A 23,375-nucleotide genomic window follows, 5' to 3' on the forward strand; every position below is an offset into this window, starting at 1 on the left:
GCAATCGATTAAAGAATTTATTCCGTGCCATTTTAAGGCAATATTGGGGGGAAATGTCTCACCAAAAAGAAGCAGAAAATGGCCACCATTTATTGATTTTAATCAGTCCGTTTCCACAGGCTGATAAATTCCTTACATGGAGCTTGAACGCCCTCTTCTGGCTCTTTCTGGTGCAACACAAGGTTTTCAGACCAAACAAGCATTGACGTGATGGAAGGACTGCTACAATGTGTCCTTTTTTTTCAGTCAGGCGCGTTCCTTCAGTGACATCATGTCACGGTTTGCGAGGTGGTGATGGCGGGTGTGGATCCCAAAAAGCAGGCAGGAGGTTGTTTGACAAATTGTATTAAAATAAAGTCAGCAGGAACAAAATGTAAAACATCAAAATCATCTGAATGGAAAAAATACAAAGTAGCAAAAGAAGACCAAAAGTAAAAATCCGCCAAGGTTAAACAAACACATACACAATGCATGCAGCAAACAAGCAGCAGACCAACAATGAACCGGCACCGGATGGTCGTGCCGGGTGTCCTTTTAAGTATCAATAATTAAACGACCAGCACCTGCGAGGCTGCCAGCAGGGCTGACGTCGCGACCCGCTGGTCGCCAATCTGATCGGGACGACCAGCACCTGTGCAGGTGTAGGCAGGGCCGACAGCGCCCCCCGTTGGTCACCAACCAGATCATGACACATCACATACGGACTCGTCACCAACTCATAAACAAGACTTCCGGAATATTCAGCACGAGTCTTAAAACGTAAAATATAACTATAGGCGGTGGAATCTTTGTAAAATACGCTCAGTAGAAGTCATTTGAAGCCATTTTGCAAATTATGGACACAACCGGAGACGTCGGTCGTCCTTTAAAACCCAACAGATACTTGACACACGAACTACAAATAAATATGTGGCTTGTTTGCCTTTCAATACTCTCACTATCTCTTCTTAGCTCCACCCAATCCCTAAAAAAACAGCAACACACACACATCCACGCCTTTATATCAAACTGCCATCTTAGTCGGCGACCATGCGTGGTCGATACCTTGTTACCACAGAGAAATCAATTATCTTGACCAAGCAGCAGGCGTCAGCGTCAGTAATGAAAGAATGTTCCTTGTTTCCAGACAATGACCATGGTCATTAAATATGATTTTATCATTGGCTGATGAGATTTATGGTGCCCCGAGTTGATGCTCTCGAAGTATCGTAACCAAGGAAAACACATTATGTGTGCCTTTGTGAAGATGCACATTATGTGTGCATCATGTGTGCCCCAAAATTGCGTTCCAATTTGACATTTGGAATGTGGGAGGCCACTGTAACATGCGGAGAAAATCTTACACAAGCACTGAAAACACCTTGAGATTGGAAGGTCAGTATTGTGTGGCGGCCATTTTAACCACTAGGCTCAACATGTGGCACTTGAAGGCAGAATATGAAATTAAAATGACTGTATAGGGTTGTTAAGATGATTGTAATGTGACCACTGTTATTAAGTACTGTTAGATCGCAGCAGTAACAAATATTTTTATTGGGCAAAGAAATGTAGCTTTGCAGACTGGGAAACATGATGTTATTACTAACAGTCATATACGTACAGTACTTCTTTAATGTGGCCACACTAGCGAACACATGATTATTTAATAGCATGTATTAAAAGTAAAGTCAAGTAAACAAAAAAAAACAATACAATATGTATAGGGAATGTGTATTTTAGGGAAAGGCACTTAGAAATGAAATGTATTATTTGTTTTTTTTTTTAACGAAGATGCAATATCACATTTGACCACTAGGTGAAGGCTAACGTCTGTTCAACACCGTCCTAGGGAAAGAAGAAGAGAAAACAGGAAGTAGGTGGCTTCACTTTTTGTTTTTTTATTTTTATTTTTTTTTTAGCTAAAGAGATTTGAACACATTTGAATGACCTTTTCAGTCCTGTTTTTCACAACGATAGATATCAATGCGTGTACGTTCATTTTATAATTTACACATTTTTGAATGATTTTTGTTGTTTATTGGGAGATCTTTTAAACTTATTTTGGTAAAATAGGATTTGTTTACTGTAATTATTGGATTTTACACAGCAATGTTTGTTCAATATTTGTAAATATTCCTTACACACTCATAATATATTACAGTACATGTTTTTTTGATGTGTTAAAATATCTTCTTTTCCTTTCGACTTTTCCCTTCAGGGTTCGCCACAGCGAATCAGTGTCCTCCATCTAACCCGGTTTTGTGCATCCACTTCTCTCACACCAGCTACCTTCATGTCCTCTTTGACAACATCCATAAACCACCTCTTCCTTTCGGTCTCCTGCCTGACAGTTCAAGGCTCAGCATCCTTCTCCCGATATAGTCACTCTCTCTCCTCTGGACATGTCCAAACCATCTCAGTCTGGCCTCTCTGACGTTCTCTCCAAAGCCTCTAATATGAGTTGTCCCTCTAATGTACTCATTCCTGATCCTATCCAACCTGGTCACTCCCAAAGAAAACCTCAACATTTTCATCTCTGCTACCTCCAGCTCTGCTTCCTGTCTTTTCTTCAGTGGCACTGTCTCCAGTCCAAATATCATGGCTGCTCTCACCGCCGTTTTATACACTTTTCCTTTCATCCCAGCTGAAACCCTTCTATCACACACCACACCTGACATTTTTCTCCAGCCGTTCCAGGCTGCCTGGGCACGCTTCTTCACCACTTTTCCACACTCTCCATTGCTCTGGATGATGATGTGTTAAAATATAGGTGCAATAAATGCTGATATAAAGGCTAAGAACATGCCTAGGGAATGTTTGAATATATAGTACAGTAGTATTTTTATCAAGCAGATTTCATTTATTGCTGCTCTGGAACATAACCCCCACGGTAGGGGGGGCTTTTCTGGAGTTGGATCTCGGACATGAATGCCCACCCATCATGTGTGAAATTAAACTAGTAAATCTTTTATTTGTCCCCCCCCTAAAAAAAAAACCTAATCTTCTGCACACCTGCCCCGATTACGTAGCACGTTTACACGCATATCCTCCATTGTTCTTGCCAAAGCAGCCAAACAAGACAGGCGTGGAATAAAAATAAGGAAATATCAAATGGCTTGACATTAACAAGCACTTTGAACATAAAATTTGCTGTTTTTTTCCCCCCTTCAAAATAAAACATGTTTTCGACAGTGTCAGCGTGGCATTGGTTGCCCTCACATGCCAACATGTCTTTGTTTTGTGATGACAAAAGCCAATTGAAGCAAAAATTGCTGGCCTGTGCGGGGGAAGTGGTGGGCAAAAAAAGCACCAAAAAAAATCATTTGACATCTCTTCGGCTGTGCTACAAAGTGAGTGGCACTTGCGTGAAATGCCACCGCTGCGTTCGTGGGCAGAGCAGGCTTTTAAATGTGATGTTTGGACGCAGTTCCTTCAGGTGACAGGAGAGATGGCAGAGATGCCAAAGAATGGCTGACGGCTATGTGGGCATGGAAGCGAGGCCATTTGAGTTTTTAATGAGCGCTTCCAATGACGTTTGTGTCGCCCTCTGATAGAAGTGGTGGAGGTGGGATTCTCATAGCACGCCCATTACTACAGTCTGGGAGAAAAGAAGGAGCACAAATGAGGGCTTGGTCTTAAGGCAGCGATAAATCCTGTTTTAATGGTGGTCCACAAGCACTTGCATGTCCTCAGCAGTCTCTTGTGTTGGATGCCAAATTGTGCAGAATCAACAGATTTATTGTGTAGATGTTCCAGGAACACATTTTCTCATTGTCTTCCATCGGTATTTTTCTAATTTGAAGAACTGTCACAAAAATGACAAGGGCTTTGATGCTCTCCCCCCCCCCGCCACACCACTAAGCTTAGCGCCCAAGATGTCATTCACACACCAGCATTTTATTTTAAAGGGAATCGTTGCAATCAAGACAACACCGCCCTACATTTCTCTCTTTTTGCCATGCACTTGATAAAACACTGAGCATTCGGAGTAGTATTAGCAGACAAACTGTACATATAAGTGCTCACCATTGACTTAAAGGACAACCATCATCACTTTTTTGTTTCCTAACTAACATCAGAAAAACGTATTATAGCATCTAAAATACCCAAAACACGCAGTATGATATTTTTAGTCAAATGCAAAACACCAATAAAAATGACTTCAAGTGTCCAAAATCTGCAAAAAAAATGAACCCGGAAGTGGCCAGTTTCAGAAGGTCCCGCCCCGTTGTCAATGGTGTCACTCCAAGACGTCTTGCCTTGCTGGAGAATCAAAACAATGGCTTCAGATTCGGAGAATATGCTTTCTTGTTACTCATCCAGTTATGAATATGATTCAAATAGTTCTGAAGAGGAAAGCATGCATGTTTGCAATCGATTAAAGAATTTATTCCATGCCATTTTGAGGTATCTGGGGGCGGGAACTGTAGCACCAAAAAGAGGCAGAAGAGGGCGACAAAGCTCCGTGTAAGGAATTAATCAGCCTGTGGAAACGGGCTGATTAATTCCTTACACTGAGCTTTTTCGCCATTTTCTGCCTCTTTTTGGTGCTACACGAAGTTTTCAGACCAAACAAAGTGATGGAAGGACTGCTACAATGTGTCCTTTTTTTTCGGTCAGGGGCGTTCCTTCAGTGACGTAACGTGAGGACTCGTCACCAACTCAAAAATAAGACTTCCGGAATATCCAGCGCGAGTCTTAAAACGTAAAATATAGCTATATGCGGTGGAATCTTTGTAAAATACGCTCAGTAGAAGTCATTTGAAGCCATTTTAAAAATTATGGACACAACGTGTCCGGAGATGTCGGTTGTCCTTTAAGTTTTTCTATTCTGAATGATGAATTGTTATTCACATGGTAAACCCTCACATGTGCACGCCCATGTAAACAAATAAAAATCCCTTTAAGTGCAGGTGGACTTTTGCATGTTCCTTTTCAGATGAGTGCTTCCCTGTTCTTGTGATTGAATGTGAATGTTTGTGCAAGCGTGCGTGGTATGGAATGGCCTGCATGTATGGCAGTGTTTTTTTCTCCCTTTTTTTCCCCTTTTTTCTATACTGTATGAGTCTATTTCTTATCGTGTATTTTTTTTTCTGCGTAGATAGTCACCCCCTTCTGAGTAGCGTTTTTATGCCTTCATATATATCTCAATCTTTTAAACACACATAACCCATTGTCATCATATTGTTCTAAGCGGTCTCTTTTCATTAGTGTCGCTTGTCAGGCGACAACAGCACCACTGCCATTACCAATCGCTGATGTCACATTAGCTTAGAGTTCAAGACTGATGTAGCGTCTTTCTTACACAGTGCGTTCCACAGCAAAAGGATTTTGAGCTCTTAGTGTGATGGCAAAGGAGGGTCTCTTTTACTAACGGACGTCCTTCAGCAGCAGTCAACAACATTTCACTTAGGTGAGTGTTTCCAAGATCTGATAGAATAAAACTACAGCACTAAATTTCCATTATAACATTTTGCCATGATTGTACGATATGTCCACTCACACCTGTTTTGTGAAATGTTCACATGAAATGCTAATTTTGCACAATGCAAAATATGCTTGCCCCTTTTTGCACAACGCAATGACAAATTCAAACCCGATACATTGAACAGTTACTATACTTGAATGAAAGTCAATTAAATATGAGCAATATCAACATTAGTGTCAATACGTATTCACGTATGCAGCCCCCACTTCTTATTCGTTCTTCCTATATTTTCACACAATAAAATTCAGATGCACCAAAGGCAATTCAATGTTTTAAATCTTGGCCCGTCCTTGTAATTAAGCAAGTCTTGGGGTATCACAATTTGCTGGGATGGGCTCCTGCTCACCTGTGACCGAATAAGATGATGTGGAATGCAGCCAAAAGTCTTCCTCCGCAAACTGCAGTGCCCCCCCTCTCTCTCAATGCCATCATTTATATGCAAGGAGCAATTGCTGCATCCTTATCATTAGTCCCAAATGAAATTTTAATTAGCGATGACAACATTTTCCTTTGACAGGCTGCTGATATGACAGCTGTCAACTTGTTTGCCTGAAGTCCCCCGGGAGGCACTCTTGATATTGGGTAGTTCATAGTGCATAATTAACGATATTTTTTTATTACCTGTTGATAAATATAGGAATCTTGTTCACACTTCAATCCGAGTTGTCCACAACTGTTTTGATAGGGAGGCTGAGATATGATTACTTTTTTAGTAGATCCCACAATAATCGTGGCTGACAGCCTGCTTCCATTCTTTATTTATTTTTTTACTTGAAATGAATACAGTTCGAAATATTACAAACTGGTCGATATATTAAAAATATCGAGACAGAAAACAAATATAAGTAAGTCATCTTGCCTTACTCTTGCGAGTCACACCGGGACAAGCACATGAAAATGTATTTACTTAGAATATAGCTCAAGCTTGTTTTAAATTGTTAATTATGTGCTTAACTCATTTACTGCCAGATGATGTGCAAAAATGTGTCCACACCAGTGCCAGGGTTTTTGTCATTTTTACTCAAATTGCAGAATATTGAGTTTTAGGAATACATAAACATTAATTTCACCGGAAGAAACCACAGACTCTTCTCTCACCAGAAAAAAACGAGTAAATTACCAAGTTATATGGGTCTGGAGTTATCTGAGGTTGAAATGGGGGCAGCTGTAGAAAATACAATGCAATACATACTGTACATATTGATGAATATAGCACTTTAACAACAGCTGAAGTTTTAACAAAGCGCTAACATGGACAAAAGGCAAATGCTTACCCCTTGTGGAAGGGAAAAATATTGCCAGAGGTCTTACCAGTGCTTTATCGGTACCCCCGCAACAAAAACCAAAACAACCAAAACAAATTTGGTAATGGTGGTCCATGTCACACTTTTCAATTCCCGACTTAATTTGGGAATGGAAGCGGATGAGTTAATTTGTTTTATTTCAGATGTGACCTGATTTACATTGAAGGTAATTACACAATTGATGGCCGGGAAGGAACTCCACAAACCCAACTATTCGTGTGTACATTTAAAAAGTCATTTTTTCACATTAACTTCAACTCATTGTTATATTCAATACCACGTGACATTTATGTCAATTATATATAGTTGGGAAGTCCACCAACACAACCTGTATGTGTGCGTTTGAGTGATATTATTGTCTTCTTCATATCGAACAAATTCTTAGTGTATTAAAAGTTGTCAAAAGACACGTGAGTATCACACCTTGACGAAAATGCAGCCTTTGTTTTAATGAAGCCTCCTGACTGACACCTGTGTTTCTGCGTTCCACCCTCGCGTTATCCTCCTTCCCAGCTGTTGCTTGTCAATCTTGTCTATTTTTTTCTTCTTGTCTTCGTGTCTCAAAATAGAACTTCATGCGTACGACCGCCTCGGCTGTTTGGTGACCCGCCATGCAAACGGAGAATAAATTATGTTCGTTTTTATTTAGGTTAATCACTTTGACACTGGGAAACTACGTGGATGACTTAGAAGAGGGGTCGTAATGATGCATTTTGCATAATTCTGGCTGTTTCAAATTCTTTTTGAGCTTGAATTTTGGAGAGAGAGAGAGAGAGAGAGAAAGGGAGAGTGTCAAAGACAGGGTTTCTGGGCAGATGTGCCACATGCAATATGGCAGACATGAGAGAGAGAGAGTTATATTGTACTTTTTTTGTTTACATTTGTACTTTGACTTTTCCATTTCACATAGAGTCGAGCCAGATGAGGTGGAGATGCCTCCTGGACGCCTCCCCGATTAGGTGTTCCATGCATGCCCCACTGGCACCAAGGACACATTGGAGAGACTATGTCACCCAGCTAGCCTGGGAATCCGCCAGGATGTGCTGGAAGAAATGGTGGAGGTGAGGGAAGTCTGGGCTTCCTTATTGGAGCTGCTGCCTCCACGACCCGTCCTTGGATAAGCGGCAGATAATGGATGGATGGACGGATGGATTATACTTGTAGAAATATGTATACACCTATACATTGTAGGTCACGCTATATTATATTTTCAAGACGCCACTTCGTTGTGTTCTACCATTCACGAAATTGACCTTATGACTCTCATGTTGCCTCCACAGAAGCCAACATAATCCAGGACGTAACTCTTGTTCTGATATTTTACTCAGTTCCCATGAGAACAAGACAAGTCCAGACTGAGACCCACACTTGTGAGCGAGGTGAGGCACGAGTGCAGCAACCTTGCGCAAACAGAATCTGTGACACATTTCCAACTGTCCTCCTGTGCAAACTCTGCCGCACTGTCCAAATGTCTGTACTGAAGACCGAAATAAGAGCCTGCAGATGGCCGATCGCGCATTTCAAAAAGATTATTCGATCTAGCCGTTCTTTTGTGAATTTGGGAATTATTCTTGTGCAGAGGAGTGAGGTGAAAAGCTTTGCAACCAAGTTTGTATTCATATCTGAGAATGCAATGCGTTTTTTTTTTTTTTTTTTTTTGCTCTTCCCATATCAGCAACAACTCTCTTCCCTATTTCTTGGAAATGTCCAGGTACTGAGTAAAAAATGGACCATTTTTGGCCTCTGATGCTAGTGTGTAATTCTCGACTGTCGACGGGAAGAAGTACAGGATTTCACTGCAAACTTAATTAGTGCTCTCTGTAGAATGGACGGAGAGCAGACAAGGTCAGAGTTCAATGCTGGCCTTTCAGTAGCTAATTGGCTAAGCTCGTGATTCCTACTCAGAAGGTCTTCTCATTAGTCTTCAACTTTCCGTCTTTTGTCTTCTGGTGGTCACGGCTGGTGTAGCCGCCGACTGACCCCGATCGTCTGCGTGTGTCATCCAAACCAGTTGGACACAATTCATTTTCCATCTTTTTTTTTAATTTGAAACAATGAATCTAATGAAATCGGATAGTATATTTGAGCACTAAGGACTATTCATAGACTGAACTCCTTATCAAAGTTCTGTATCTTTTGAAAGTGGAATTTACTCCTTGTCTTTGACAAAATGACAAAGATTAAAAAAGAAATGGAGTGACCTTTACCATATCTATAGCAGCTGCGGAAAAACATGGTTAGAGCCGCCTCAGAGCCAGATTAATCATGGCTTACGTTGGGCTCCTTTCCATCTTCGCCAAAAGGAAATTTTGAAGTGACCGAAAGGTCCAAAGCTAATCCTCCCGCAGTCAGGTTGCAGGGACAAGTTGGAAGATAAGACTGGGAAACCGATAAGACCCGAGACCCCAGAAGCAGAATCACAAGCTATAAAAGGTGGGAGATCTGTGGACCTGATAGAAAATGAAAGGTTCCGCAGCTCTGGGGCCAAACTTCCAGGAAAATTAATCACACAGAGGCCCGTATTACATCTTCCCCGGCAGCTGAGGACATCCTTGGATGGCGATTGTGACAAGAGGGGTTGTGTGTCAACAAAAAAGGGTTAAATCGAAGCCACGTGTTCGAAGGTGCCACGGCAAATCCCTCTTCATCTTTTATTCACAGCGCTTTCCCCCTTTGCTCTTCGTATATTTGACGCGGATGTGCCACCCTTCTGACATCATGTTTTGAAGAAATGACGTCACTTAAATAATGAAAAATGTCTGCCGGTACTCGTCAGTCACTCATGCCAAAGAGGTCCCAAAAGACTCATGTGTCCGCCACGTTATTGGCAAATATCCGAGTAGCCCACCAGAACAATGCAAGTGCCTTCACAAGAGGCTAAACATTAGTTCACATTGGTAGTTTCACACTTCCGTAATATTGAATCATGAATAACATTAAGAAAATGCTGTGAGCGTTCAATATTCTTGCAAAAATATATTAGGTGTTGCACTTTGCGCCGAGATTAGCATTAGATGTGTTGAGCAACAAAAATGGCCATTCCGTCCCTGGGAGGGAATGTTCTGTAAATGGACCTATTTTGGGAGCATAGGACAATACATTTTTTGTTTTTTTAAAAAAGGACAGACTAAGCAATGACCGAAGGGAGTTTTTGCCCGTCCCTTTAATCGTTCCTAAATTAAGTACCGGTATATGGCACAATAACACGGACAATTGAAGCCAAACTCTGTATTTTCTGAACAGGACAACATTAATTTGTACGACTCAGTTTGTAGCCTTAACAAATTGGACATTTTTTCACCTCAATCGTATTTTTATGCCGACACTGTCACCTAGTATGCAGTCAGAAGACATAAAGTACCTACAGACACGCACTTCAACAATCAATCCAGATCACTCTGCACCCCATTTGAGGCATTAAAAAGTAGAATGGTTCTTATTTGATTTCATCTTAATTTTGTGTTGTGAAATAACTCGTGCTGAGTAATAATGTTTGATTGATGGTCAGTCTGATCTGCAGCAGCCAATCATGACATTGTTGAACAAAAAACAATGGGGACAAAAGATGATTATCATATCAAACAATAATGTAAGGGTAGCCAGGTCGCAAACAAAAGGCGGACCGACAAAATAGGGTCAAGTGTCCATCTCTGTTCAGCAATAAACTCCTACAGAGGAATGTGTTATTAGGTGATTCTTCTTGAACAGTCCCTGTTCACACTCGCCTTGATATGCACCTTGCTAAAAGTGCTCTCATTCTCCAGACAACTTGCATCTACTTGGAACAGTGTTCGTACCGCTCCCACAGGGGCTTATTAGAGGGAATGGGTTGACGTCCCACTCCCTCAGCACACTACTTTATCTTCTATACAGCACAAAAACCAATGAAGAAAATAGGAGAGCGATTCACAATTACCAGGTTCATGTTGCCTCCCTCAGACACCGCAGTGGTTCTGCAGCAGATTCTGTGCGGTTTGCATCACATTTGTTTCTCATGCAAAACACAAAATCTTTACATTTCAAAGAAAGGAATTATGAACATGATTTAAAATTTTACACACTACAGTAAAGTCTCGTTATATCGATATCGGATATATCGATAGTCCCGGTTATATCGATACTATTTCTATGCACGCACAGAGAAAATTACATGCAAACAGGGTCGGATATATCGATAGTCCCGGTTATATCGATATTTCTTCGGACTCCCTTGAATATCGATATAACGAGACTTTACTGTATATCTACTGGATGATTTTAATGCCCCTAACATTTTTTAGCTTGCAATTACGCAATAATGGCTGGTGGGCTCCGTTTGTATAACCTTTTTTCCCCCTCCACCTTCTTTGTACATTTAGAAAAGCACCATCATCCAGGCACTCCTTTGTCATAAAATCGGTCATTGAATCACGCTTAGTCTGGTCTCTCACCTCGCACCTGTTTCCCACAAATAATGGGCGTCAAACTCATTTTTTGCCTGATTGTAGTTACGGTTTACTCCCGAAGGCCGTTATGAATTTGAGGAAACCATTAGAATATTTCATCTCCACCACATATAACATACATAACACACAACAAATGAGTGTATGAGAGTTATCAAATTTGAAGTCTAGACTGTTATTGTGGTTTACATATGGCAATTTGAAATTTTGGTTTGGACTTTAGCAATTACTTGACATGATTGATTTGCTTTCGTGGCCCGAATATAATGATGTGGAGGGCCATATTTGGCCCCCAGGCCTTGACTTTGCCATCTGTGCGATAGATGATCTTGGCAGTGTTGTAAAGGCCCAGACAGTTTAAAGGATCGTTGGGACACATTAAACCCTCCACCACGATAAGTCTCTTGGAGAAAGGGGGGGGGGGGCTCATGGGAATTTTGGCAGTAAAATTCATAATCACTGTCAGCCATTTTTGTTGTTTGCATAATGGGATTTAGTGTGCAGTCTGGTTAATTGGACGTCAAAAATAGCATATACAGCATGTATGAAATGAGAATTATGAGCATACGTCAGTCACCACAGTCCATTGCCCCATTACTCTTTTCCCCCGATTAGAGACTTTATTGTTGGCCAGGAAAGACATTTAATTCCATTTCTCACTTTAATTTGCAGAGGGAGATTTTTACAAGTAGCCATTTTATTTCCACTTGCGGACCCTGTGCTTTGAGCCGCTAATTATCAAAGACTTAATGAGAACACAATAGTGAGTCTGGAGGACTTCATTGCAATCTGTCTTCGTACAGAGACTACCTTGAACTTAACGGCTATTAAAAGATCAAGCACTACCGTTGTGGTGCAAAATCAGACTGTGGAAAGGTCAGGCTATCAAAAAATGTTTTGCATATTAATTTGTATACGTTGCTAAACTTTTATTTATACTTTTTTTTTTCTTTTCATTCTCCAAAAACAAGAATCTCCTCACCAAAGTTTCGACGCAGAATATTTCAGATTGTTATTACGGTGGGTTCACGTCACTTTTTAAGTTTCAATGAAACCAGGGCTATTCCTTTTAGTCTTCCAAATCAAGCGGTCACATTACATAAACACATTTGCAACTTTTTCCATGCCCATATCTCCATGGCTCTGTATCTCATAACGGAAAAAAAAGAGGGGGGGGGGGGGGGAATCATCAGCGCGCCGGCTTTGCCAGTCTGTTAGATTTGAAGTTTATTAAGTATATCAAACTGGAGCCGGCTCCCTCAGGGGACATTTGCAATCCAAAGCTCCACTCGCTGTTGCTTCCGCTGGCATCAAGCTGTCACAAACACTCTGCTTAATTTCAAGGCAGCGGTGGGGGTAGGAGGGGGAGTGGGTGAAGGGGTTGGTCGGAGAGTGTGGGAATGATTGGACCATTGTATCCAAAAGAGAAAAAAGTTCACTTTAGATCAAGCAATTTTTTTTAGATTTACATTTTTTGACAATGAATTGTTAACTCATTCACTGCCAGACATGTGCAAAAATGTGTCCACTCCATTGCCAGGGTTTTTGTTATTGTCACTCGAATTCCAGGACCCTTAGAATATTGAGTTTTAGGACTACATAAACACTCAACACAACGTTAGAAATCTTAGACTCTCTTCTTTCATCAGGAAAAAAATGAGTTATTTCCTAAATTATATGGGCCTGGAGTTATATGAGTTTGAAATGAGGGCGGCTGTCCAAAATACAATGCAATACATACATATTGGTTTATATAAGGCTTTAACAACAGCTGAAGCTGGAACAAAGGACTAACATGGAAAAAAGGGAAATGCTGCCCCCTAGGGGAAAGGAAAAACATTGCCAGAGGCCATGGGCCACGCTTTACCGGCACCCAAACAAAACAAAAACCCAGACAAATTCATTCTACATCATATTTTCAATTCCCGAATAAATTCGTGAATAGCAGTGAATGAGTTAAATAATAAATACAGTACCTGGTGGCACAGTGGTGAACTGCTTTGCACGTTGGACTCGTAGTGCAGAGAGGCAGGGTTCAATTCCAGCTCTGGGCCTCATGTGTTGAATTTGCTGTTCTCCTCTTGCTTGTGTGGGTTCCCTCCGGGTACCTAGGTTTCCTCCCACATTCTAAAAACATGCATGGCAGCTTGATTGGGCAATCTAATTTTGCCCGAGGTGCGCCCCTAAAAAAAGAGCCAATTCAGGGGGAAAAAAAAAATTTTCGGATTTAAAAAAAACCATAAAAAATATGCTAAAACTGTCGACACATTCTTGGCACCAGAATGTGTGTCAACCAGTGTTCTGAATTTGTATCCTCCCCGCCTCGCAAATCAACCACATGCAAATTTCTAGTTGCCTTCTGACAACTCACCAACTGAGGGGGGACCAATCGACTACAGAAAAAGACAAGCTGTCTGCGCTTCCATACCAGATACAGTATACAATCTATCATCAGGAAAACATGTAACGGGGGTAAAGGTGGAAGAGCTTTCATCTGGTCTCACTTCAGCAGCTACTACTCAGTATGCTCTACCTGGGCTCATTTCACCCTCCAGCAGACAGAAGAGGCTATATAGGCCCCCTCAGCGAAAGACCCGAGGGGTTCCCACCCACACCGGTGCTCCCCCGGCTGCCCGACGGCCGGCGGAGACTGACAGGGCCAACAGGACAGAGTTATAGATGTCCAGATGTGCTCGTTACCGCAGCTAGCTTATGTCAAATTCGTCCGTCACACTGAACAATGCAAGTGTAACACCACTACCCACTACAATAAGATAATAGAACTTTTCATGTTGTAAAAAAAAAAAAGAGATTTCACGCCTGTTCCAAGATTAAACAATTCATTACCGGCTTACTTTTTATAACTATAGACTCATTAGATGAGCCATGATGTCATAAGACTGCTGCGCTGGCTGCATGGTGTAAATGAATGGACTTTAAGTGATTCGGCGAAGCGGCAAAGCAATTTATAAGGCCGTGGAGCAGAACTCCTACAATAGCTCGAGGTCATGGTGCTGACACAAGCAATGATCCTGCAGGATGGTGTCACTCGGCGGACATTAGTCATTTGGGATGGGGAAAAAAAAATGTCTGACAAGCTCATTTCTGCTGTCTTTAATCAAATGCTAATTTAACCACAGTCAAAGCTTTATTTTTTCCTCTTGCCTTCCATCCTTATGGAATTACACCGGTGAAATTTTTCCTGCTTGCACTAAATTCTGTTTCCACTCTATTACATGGTGTTGAAAAATATTCCACGTCAGAAGCCAGATTAATAATTCTGCATATCACGAGAATATACATATTTTTTTTGTAGTTTATGTTTGGATTGCAGTGATGTCTAATTTCAAACAGATGTTTCTGACACCCCCACACATTTATGTACAATTAGATTCTATGAACTGTCAAATAATTAACGCAAGTCAGAATGAATGCAATGCACCGAAAACTACAATAACAAGCATATAATAAGTGTGTGGTATCGTTATCTTGACAGACTTTAAAGGACAACCGACATCACTTTTTTGTTTCTTAACTGACATCAGAAAAACGTTTTATAGCATATAAAATACCCAAAACACGCAATATGATATTTTAGTCAAATGCAAAACACCAATAAAAATGACTTAGTGTCCAATATCTGCAAAGAAATGAACCCGGAAGTGGCCAGTTTCAAAAGGTCCCGCCCCCTTGTTCGTGATGTCACCCCAAGACGTCTTGCCTTGCTGGAAAATCAAAACAATGGCTTCAGATTCGGAGAATATGCTTTCTTGTTACTCGTCCAATTATGAATATGATTCAAATCGTTCTGAAGAAGAAAGCATACATGTTTGCAATCGATTAAAGAATTTATTCCGTGTCATTTTGAGGCATCAGGGGTGGGAAATGTCGCACCCAAAAAAGGCAGAAAATGGCGACAAAGTGACGTCGGTTGTCCTTTAATTGATCAATAAAAGACATAATTTCGACATTTATCCTTATTTCTCCTTTTCAGCTTAAACTACGGTAAGCATCGCCACAGGGACTCCCTCACTGTAGTATTCGTTCAGATCTACCAATATTGTTTGATATTTAGAAAATAATTTCATCCATTGAAAAGCCCTTTCTTCAAGTTTGCTTCAGCATTTGTGTCACATATGCAAACCAGTTTGTGCCGGTTATGGTCTGCTTTTGCTCCCAATAGCAAAGTGCCATTTGGCATGCCTTTCTTTGATCTCACAATATCACAAGTATCCTTGTCTTTCAATGACACACACACACACGCACACACACACACATGCACACGCACACACACACACACACACACACACACACACACACACACACACACACACACACACACACACACACACACACACACACACACACACACACACACACACACACGCAAATGCACACTCACTTGTGCCGGAAGCCACAGCTGGCACTGAATTTGAAAAAAAGGAAGGGTAGTCATATTGAATGAAGAACAGCAAAAGGCAGAAACTGGAATTGATTCAAAGGAAAGCTCTGAATGACAATGTGTACAAAATACATCTGAATTTAAATAAATGAATCATAGTGATTTCCTAGCAGCTGTGCAACTATTCAAAAATCAAGGTTTAAATATGTTCCTCATTCCAGTGTTAGATTTATCGTAATATGCAATGAAAAACAAATTAACAGTTCAATTAATATCTTGACAGTGTTGCTTCCTTTGATCCCCATCACGGGTGTCAATTTGAACATGCCAAAATCGACACGGTACTCACTATGTGAGTGAGTGAGTGAGTGAGTGAGTGAGTGAGTGCGCTCGTTTTCTTTGTTTTGCGTGAGCAACCTAAGGCAAGGGTCTTGCTTTCTATTTCTGTCCCAATTATGCATTGCTTTGAAACACCTACTAAGTAGCATATGCTATTTAGCATGTGGTGGGGCTTCAATGTCACACTTCTATTTCATTTTACACATTGGTTCAAAATAGAAACTCCATGTTATGGAAAATGTGCTCTATATTTTCATTGATAATGTTGCCTCACAATCCATTTAAGCAACTATGTATTCCTTTTTTTATGCAGCAGTCTTCTATATTCTAAAAGAAGTCCAAGATGGCGCCGAGTAGGCAGCAGTCGGCAAGTGGCGGACACTCAGTTACGAATTATGCTGCAATTCAAAATTTGTTACATGTTTGTATGTGAGAAAAATGGGCTGCCCATTAAAGGACAACCAACACCATTTCTTTGTTTCCCAACTAACATCAGAAAAACGTTTTATAGCATCTAAAATACTCAAAACATGCAGGCTGATATTTTTAGTCAAATGCAAAACACAAATAAAAATGACTTAAAGTGTCCCAAAACCACTTCAAAATGATCTGAGAAAGTTGCATGACGTTCGTGACGTCACGCAAGGACGTCTTGCCTTGCTCTAGAATCAAAACAATGGCTTCAGATTTGGGGAAGATGCTTTCTTGTTACTCATCCAGTTATGAATATGATTCAAATAGTTCTGAAGAGGAAAGCATACATGTTTGCTATCGATTAAAGAAGTCCTTCCGCATCAATTTGAGCCGATGGCGCCCAAGCTCCGTTGGAAACGGGCTGATTTGTCTGCTGCGAATTTGTGTCAACTAGTATCAAATAGTAGTTTTGGTGCAACACACAACAATTCACCATCGCGTTATTTATGTTTTCCTTCTAATTTCGCCATCAACACGATGTTTTCAGACCAAACAAAGTACCCCAAAATGCATTGTGTGTCACTTTCTCGGTCAGGGGCGTTCCTGACGTGACGTCACGTCATGCATCGTCACCAACTCGAAAACAAGCGCGAGTCTTAAAACATAAAATATAGCTATATGTGTTGGAATCTTTGTAAAATATGCTCAGTAGAAGTCATTTGAAGTGATTTTACAAATTATGGACACAAGTTGTCCGGAGGCGTTGGTTGTCCATTAAGTCACTTGCATATTTACTATTACATAGTTATTATTATTCCCTCCCATGACTCTTTTGAGTTGTAAAAAAATGACAAAAGTTCATTTTTCTTACCGGTTTCCTCATCAGACGTCATCAAATGTTCATGAGCGTTTATCACGCACCAACGGAAGCCACTTGACCCAAAGTTGGGGCAAAAAGATTGGAGTCGATGGGGAGCCTCTCACTCCCGCATGACTATTTGGAGTGGCAAACTACGCCGTTTGCTTTGAGCTGTTTTTTTTTGCATTGGTGACACCAACGCTTGCATTAATGCGTAACCATCACTCTCCGCTGCATCTAAATGTTTCATTACAGCCCGAGCGCAGACACAATTTCGCGGCCTATATGGGGTCGCTCACCAGCTAGCGTGCTCTCTTGAGGGAAAAGTAAAGCATGACAAATTGAAATAAATGAGAGACGGAGAGGAAAAGAGACGCAAAGGGGGTGAGGGGGGGGGGAACGATGCAGCCTTTTCTCCATATGCTTGTACAAGGGAAGTATTTTTCCAAATATCTCTATCTCCTGGCAATCGAAACCACACCCACCTCTTTCATATTTTTTTTCTCCTAAGCCATTAAAATTTGGACTGACCAGATGATCGCTATCACTTCTTTAGATAGATATTTTTCATCAACAAACTGAATTTGGATAAGAATAGTTTTGTGACAAACATCACCTAAAAATATGGATATTTTCTCATGTGCAGTGGGTAACTTTATACTTTAAACTTCTTTTGTAATACGTTTGGCACTATATTAGCGCACTGATCATTAAAGTTCCATCACTACACACTGAGTAGTTGATTAAAATTCCATAGAACCAGATACTTGATAGCGCACGGACGCTCTGTATGTATGTTCTCTGTTCCTTTTGACTTGCTTCTAGTGGACATTTTCAAAAGCCGGTTAAGAAGTGAAATTGCAGTATTGCTTGTTAAATTATTTTCTGTTGTAATTATATTATCAGAATCAGAAAACCTGTAATCGTCCCACAATGTGGAAATTTGCAGTCCACAGCAGCAATTGAAAGGGGATTGGGTGAAGGGGTGAAAGGATATTATATTATATTATATTATATTATATTATATTATATTATATTATATTATATTATATTATATTATAATACAGTATATTATATTATATTATATTATATGATATGATATGATATGATATGATATTATATTACAGTATATTATAGTATACTATACTACATTATATATTTTCATATATTATTGTATTTTATTTTGATATTATTATTTTTTGTATTATTTTCCATTATCGATACTTAGATGCCATGCCTTTGCGGAATGCACTTCTCATCGACTTGCTTCTATAGTTTCAAAAACCAGTTAAGAAGAGACATTGCATTGAGGTATGGTTTGTTAAATTATTTTCAGTTTCAATTATTTTATTTTATTTTATTTTAGTATAGTATAGTATAGTATAGTATAGTATAGTATAGTATAGTATAGTATAGTATAGTATAGTAAAGTATAATACAGTACAGTATAGTATAAGATAGGATAGGATAGTTTAATTGTGTATATTTTTTTTCTGTATTAATTTTTTAAATTGATTGATTTGAAATTTTCTTTCATCAGATGTGGAATACAGTGCTTTTGAATTTTATAATTATGATTGTATTTTTATTTTGTGAAGCACTTTGTGTGTCCTCCCTGTGACAATTGCGCCATAAGTAAAATAGGCTTTATAAGGAAATGATCAGGGATTTGGACCAAAAAAAAAAAAAAATTAGAACTGGAGTCACGAATATCGATAAAAAACAAAAATATTTGATTGGCATTTACTGACCTCACCCTCATCCTAAAAAAATAAATAGTGCTCAAATCAATGAAGCACAAGGATACTCTGCAATGGCAGGTGTGTTGCTGTGGCAACAACGACCTTTCCTTTCCCGGCTCTTCATTGCTATGCATATTCTATTAGGCATACTTACCCCTCCACCCCACGATGCCAATCAATCACCGTTTGGTCTCATCTCTGCCTTCCGATTGGCTTGTCCCTCTCGTGCCCTCCTTTAAAGTATTGACCTTCATTGAGCAGCTGACTGCTTGAATGACAATGAAAGGCGACTGTCACCTGCCCCGCTGTCAGCGCATGACGAAAGACACAAGATAGTGACAGAGAGCTTCGGAGAAACCACACCTGTTGCGTGTTAGCTCCAGAAAGAGGACAACTGTTAGGTCTTCCTGGAAAATCAATCAATCATGTGACCTGAGCGTCTTACATGATTGATGAGGTCAAGAATTGATGGATAATTCACACACTATTCCCAACCATTTTTCCTGGCTGGAGTACAGTGTTTACTGTTGATGCATAAAATTATCTTCTATCTCTTTTGATGAAATTATCTTCTCAATTTTGACAACTTGATCTAATTGAAATTCAATGAAATCAATTGAAACAGTATTGATAAATATGTATAACTAAGATGCCTCCCCACTGTAGCAGAATGGCAGCGTGTCCGCCATATTGCATGTGGCACACCTGCCCGTTATATCTCTCTCTCTCTCTCTCTCTCTCTCTCTCTCTCTCTCTCTCTCTCTCTCTCTCTCTCTCTCTCTCTCTCTCTCTCTCTCTCTCTCATTCTCTCACTCCTCCCCTCCAATGTGCACACTTGATGAATACATGTCATACTTTTGCTGTGATGATCAATATTGAAACGCTTAGTACTGAGTCATTAATCAGAGTCAACCATAAGATTCTGAAATTTAAATGAGATGTGGCTTTTCTGAATAATGCGCACGCGCATTTACATTCTAAATGTTTTTGATGGATAGTTTTCATAAAGTGATTTGTATTAATTTAACGACTAATTATGTGGTGATCACTCGCGACAGATTACAGTAGCAGAAAACTCTTCCCTTCTGACAGTTGTTTTCTCAGTTGTTTTGGCAGTTTTATCACCATTATATTTTTTGGGACGCCTACATAGTATGAAAATCGTTGCTTAAGCAACAATAACAAAATCAAAATGGAGCATACACCTTTTTAATGATATGATCAGGCAAAAATGGTGTGGAATTGATTCAATTACAGTAAAGTCTCATTATATCGATATCGGATATATCGATAGTCCCTGTTATATCGATACTATTTCTATGCACGCACGGAGAAAATTACATGCAAACAGGGTCGGATATATCGATAGTCCCGGTTATATCGATATTTTTTCGGACTCCCTTGAATATCGATATAACGAGACTTTACTGTATATTGCATGACGTTACATGTATACGTTACATGTGTACATAGATGCACGCCTCTGCAGGTGTTTTAAGATCTTATTGTTATTTGTTTTGTACTCCGTTTCTATGGGCGATCGCAGAGCAGTCAGATAGATTATTGACTTTCTCCGCTCTCTTCTTCCAACCGGCGAGCTCGACTTCTCAGCTCCACTGATCTCTCAAGGCTCATTTCCTCAGTGACTCAGAGAGAATCAGGAAAAGTGCATCCCGATGATGTGGTCAGTTAGCTCCTCTAATCCCAATTTACCTCTTCAGATAGGGTACTTGAACTTTGACTCTTGTTACCTACTTGATACCAAGTGCTGAGTATGACGGCTTGAGCCTTTCCAATTTTATATTAAGATTATTCAAGACATGGATCAGGGGAGCATAATAAGCCTTTTGTGTCAATCTAAATGATTGTCCATATGACAATTTGACAACGGAAACCAGACACATTAGGTACCACTGTGCAATGTAACTCTCTCTTGTCTGCCATATTGCATGTGGCACACCTGCCCATAAACTCTCCCTTTCTTTCTCTCTCTCTCTCTCTCTCTCTCTCTCTCTCTCTCTCTCTCTCTCTCTCTCTCTCTCTCTCTCTCTCTCTGCACATTTCAATGAAAATGTTAAAATATGAGAAAGCACTCTGTATTACACATTGCAAACAAACAGGTCCCGTCTGTGACTGCGAGAGCCGTCAATATGCTTGAAAGTTTAAAATTGTGTCATTGGCAACATCAGGATTGAATATCCACTTACCTGTATACGCGCAAATACTTTTTTTTCTCTGGAAACCATATAAAACGGACTAATAGGAGACCCTTGGTATATTACGCTACAGCTCAAGCCTTATATTGAAACGGCTTGATGTATATTTTGGTTTTTGGGTGCGCTAGTGTAGTCCTATTTGAATTCAAACCTCTCACAAATCAGTTTCTTTTGAAACGCTCTCCATCACGATTATTACAAAGGCCGTAAACAGGCGTCAGATGTGCAATGAAAGAAGTGATTGGAAACATTTATATGTGGTAACCATTTCGTTTTTAATGTATTATTTTGCTGAACAGCTGCCGATTAGTGGAACTTGCAGCTGAAAGGCTCTGTGTTGTGAACTCTTTCTCTGAACTCTTTATCACATATCCTCCAAACCCTTCACATACTCAGTTCCCTCTTGTTCACTTAGCTTTGTGAAATGGATGAATGAGAGTCCTGATAAAATAGTCATTTATTAGTCTCAAATTGGATGCAGTAATGGAAAGTTTTTTTTTTTATCTCTAAATGGAGCTTTATGAAAAGAATCAAACAGCATTGTTGCCTGTTGCAGCTACGCGGGGGTTTTGAATGGCGAACACACACAAAAAAAAAAACCCAAACAAACTTGTTTTTGATTAAAAGAGAGATTTAGAACAGAATGGGCGGCATAAACTGCAAATATTTTCCTGAATGGGTAAAACACAGTGCCATACAAGATTTGAACATTGTCACGGGTGCATAATTTGCACACAGTGATAAAGATTTCTTATTCACCGTGAAGCAATATTTACACAGGTGCGTGCTTGCACACACACACACACACACACACACACACACACACACACACACACACACACACACACACACACACACACACACACACACACACACACACACACACACATACACGCAGATCCTCGGGCAACAATAATCAATTAGAAGATCCTTGCAGAGGCTGGTTGATCTATGTAAATGATTTGATACAAATGAGCTTTTCCTAATTAAACGGTCTAATTTGCCAAAAGGGGTGTGAGAGGGAGCCAGCTGAAACTTATGCGATCGCTGCAGGTATTATGGGAGATGATAACAAAGTTTTTTATAACGAGCTATTTACAGACAAACATTCTCATACGTTTTTGATTGGCGATTACTATTTAGTTTTAGTCTGAAAACAATACTACCATATTTTCTGGTGTATTACGCGCACCGGAGTATAAACCGCACACCTAATGAATGGTGTATTTTCAGAACTTTTCCACATATAAGGCGCACCGGACTATAAGGCACAACTTCAATGAATGAAAAAAAGTTTTCCAAATACAGTAAAGTCTCGTTATATCGATATTCAAGGGAGTCCGAAAAAATATCGATATAACCAGGACTATCGATATATCCAACCCTGTTTGCATGTAATTTTCTCCGTGCGTGCATAGAAATAGTATCGATATAACCGGGACTATCGATATATCCGATATCGATATAATGAGACTTTACTGTATAATATATAAATACGTAACAGTTTTGACAATATAAAGCACACCACGTCATAAAGTGCTACATTAGAGGTTGGGGTTATGCACTACTTCTTCCACAGGGGGAAATGGAGTCGGTGGCTTTTGACAGCGGTTGCGAGACCTGTTGTGCCTCAATATTACTCCACATATAAGGCACACCTGCGTATAAGGCGCAGGGCCATCTTATGAAGAAAATGATGGCATTTGGGTGTGCCTTACACACCAGAAAATACGGTATATCATAGCGCCCTAATTCTATTTGACAAGCTATGTAACATTTCGCGCCTCCTCGCATGTAACGTGTAGCTGTCGTGACGACCGGATCGTTTATATCCCTCACTATTGATTATTTTTTTAGGCAATTCATGAATTATTATTTTGTGGTTTTGATTCTCAGTTCAAGCAAATTAATTCAATATAATTGTGGTGTGTAATGAGTGTATCGCTTTGATATTTGCGCTATGTTGTTTCCCTGCTCGTAACCTTTTGAGTGAACATCAATGCTTATTACCTTTCCAAGGGCATTGTGGGTAATTTTGTATGCCCTACATTTCTCTTTGCGTGGATGTTTTGACACCTGTATAAATAAATAAACAAACAAATAAATAAACACACCAATAAATAAATACATATATAAATACAGATACAAATCAATACATACAGAAATAACAAAAAAACAAATAAATACACA

Source organism: Hippocampus bargibanti, linkage group LG12 (assembly GCF_051943395.1).
Source record: "Hippocampus bargibanti isolate YZ-2025 linkage group LG12, ASM5194339v1, whole genome shotgun sequence".
Taxonomy (NCBI): domain Eukaryota; kingdom Metazoa; phylum Chordata; class Actinopteri; order Syngnathiformes; family Syngnathidae; genus Hippocampus; species Hippocampus bargibanti.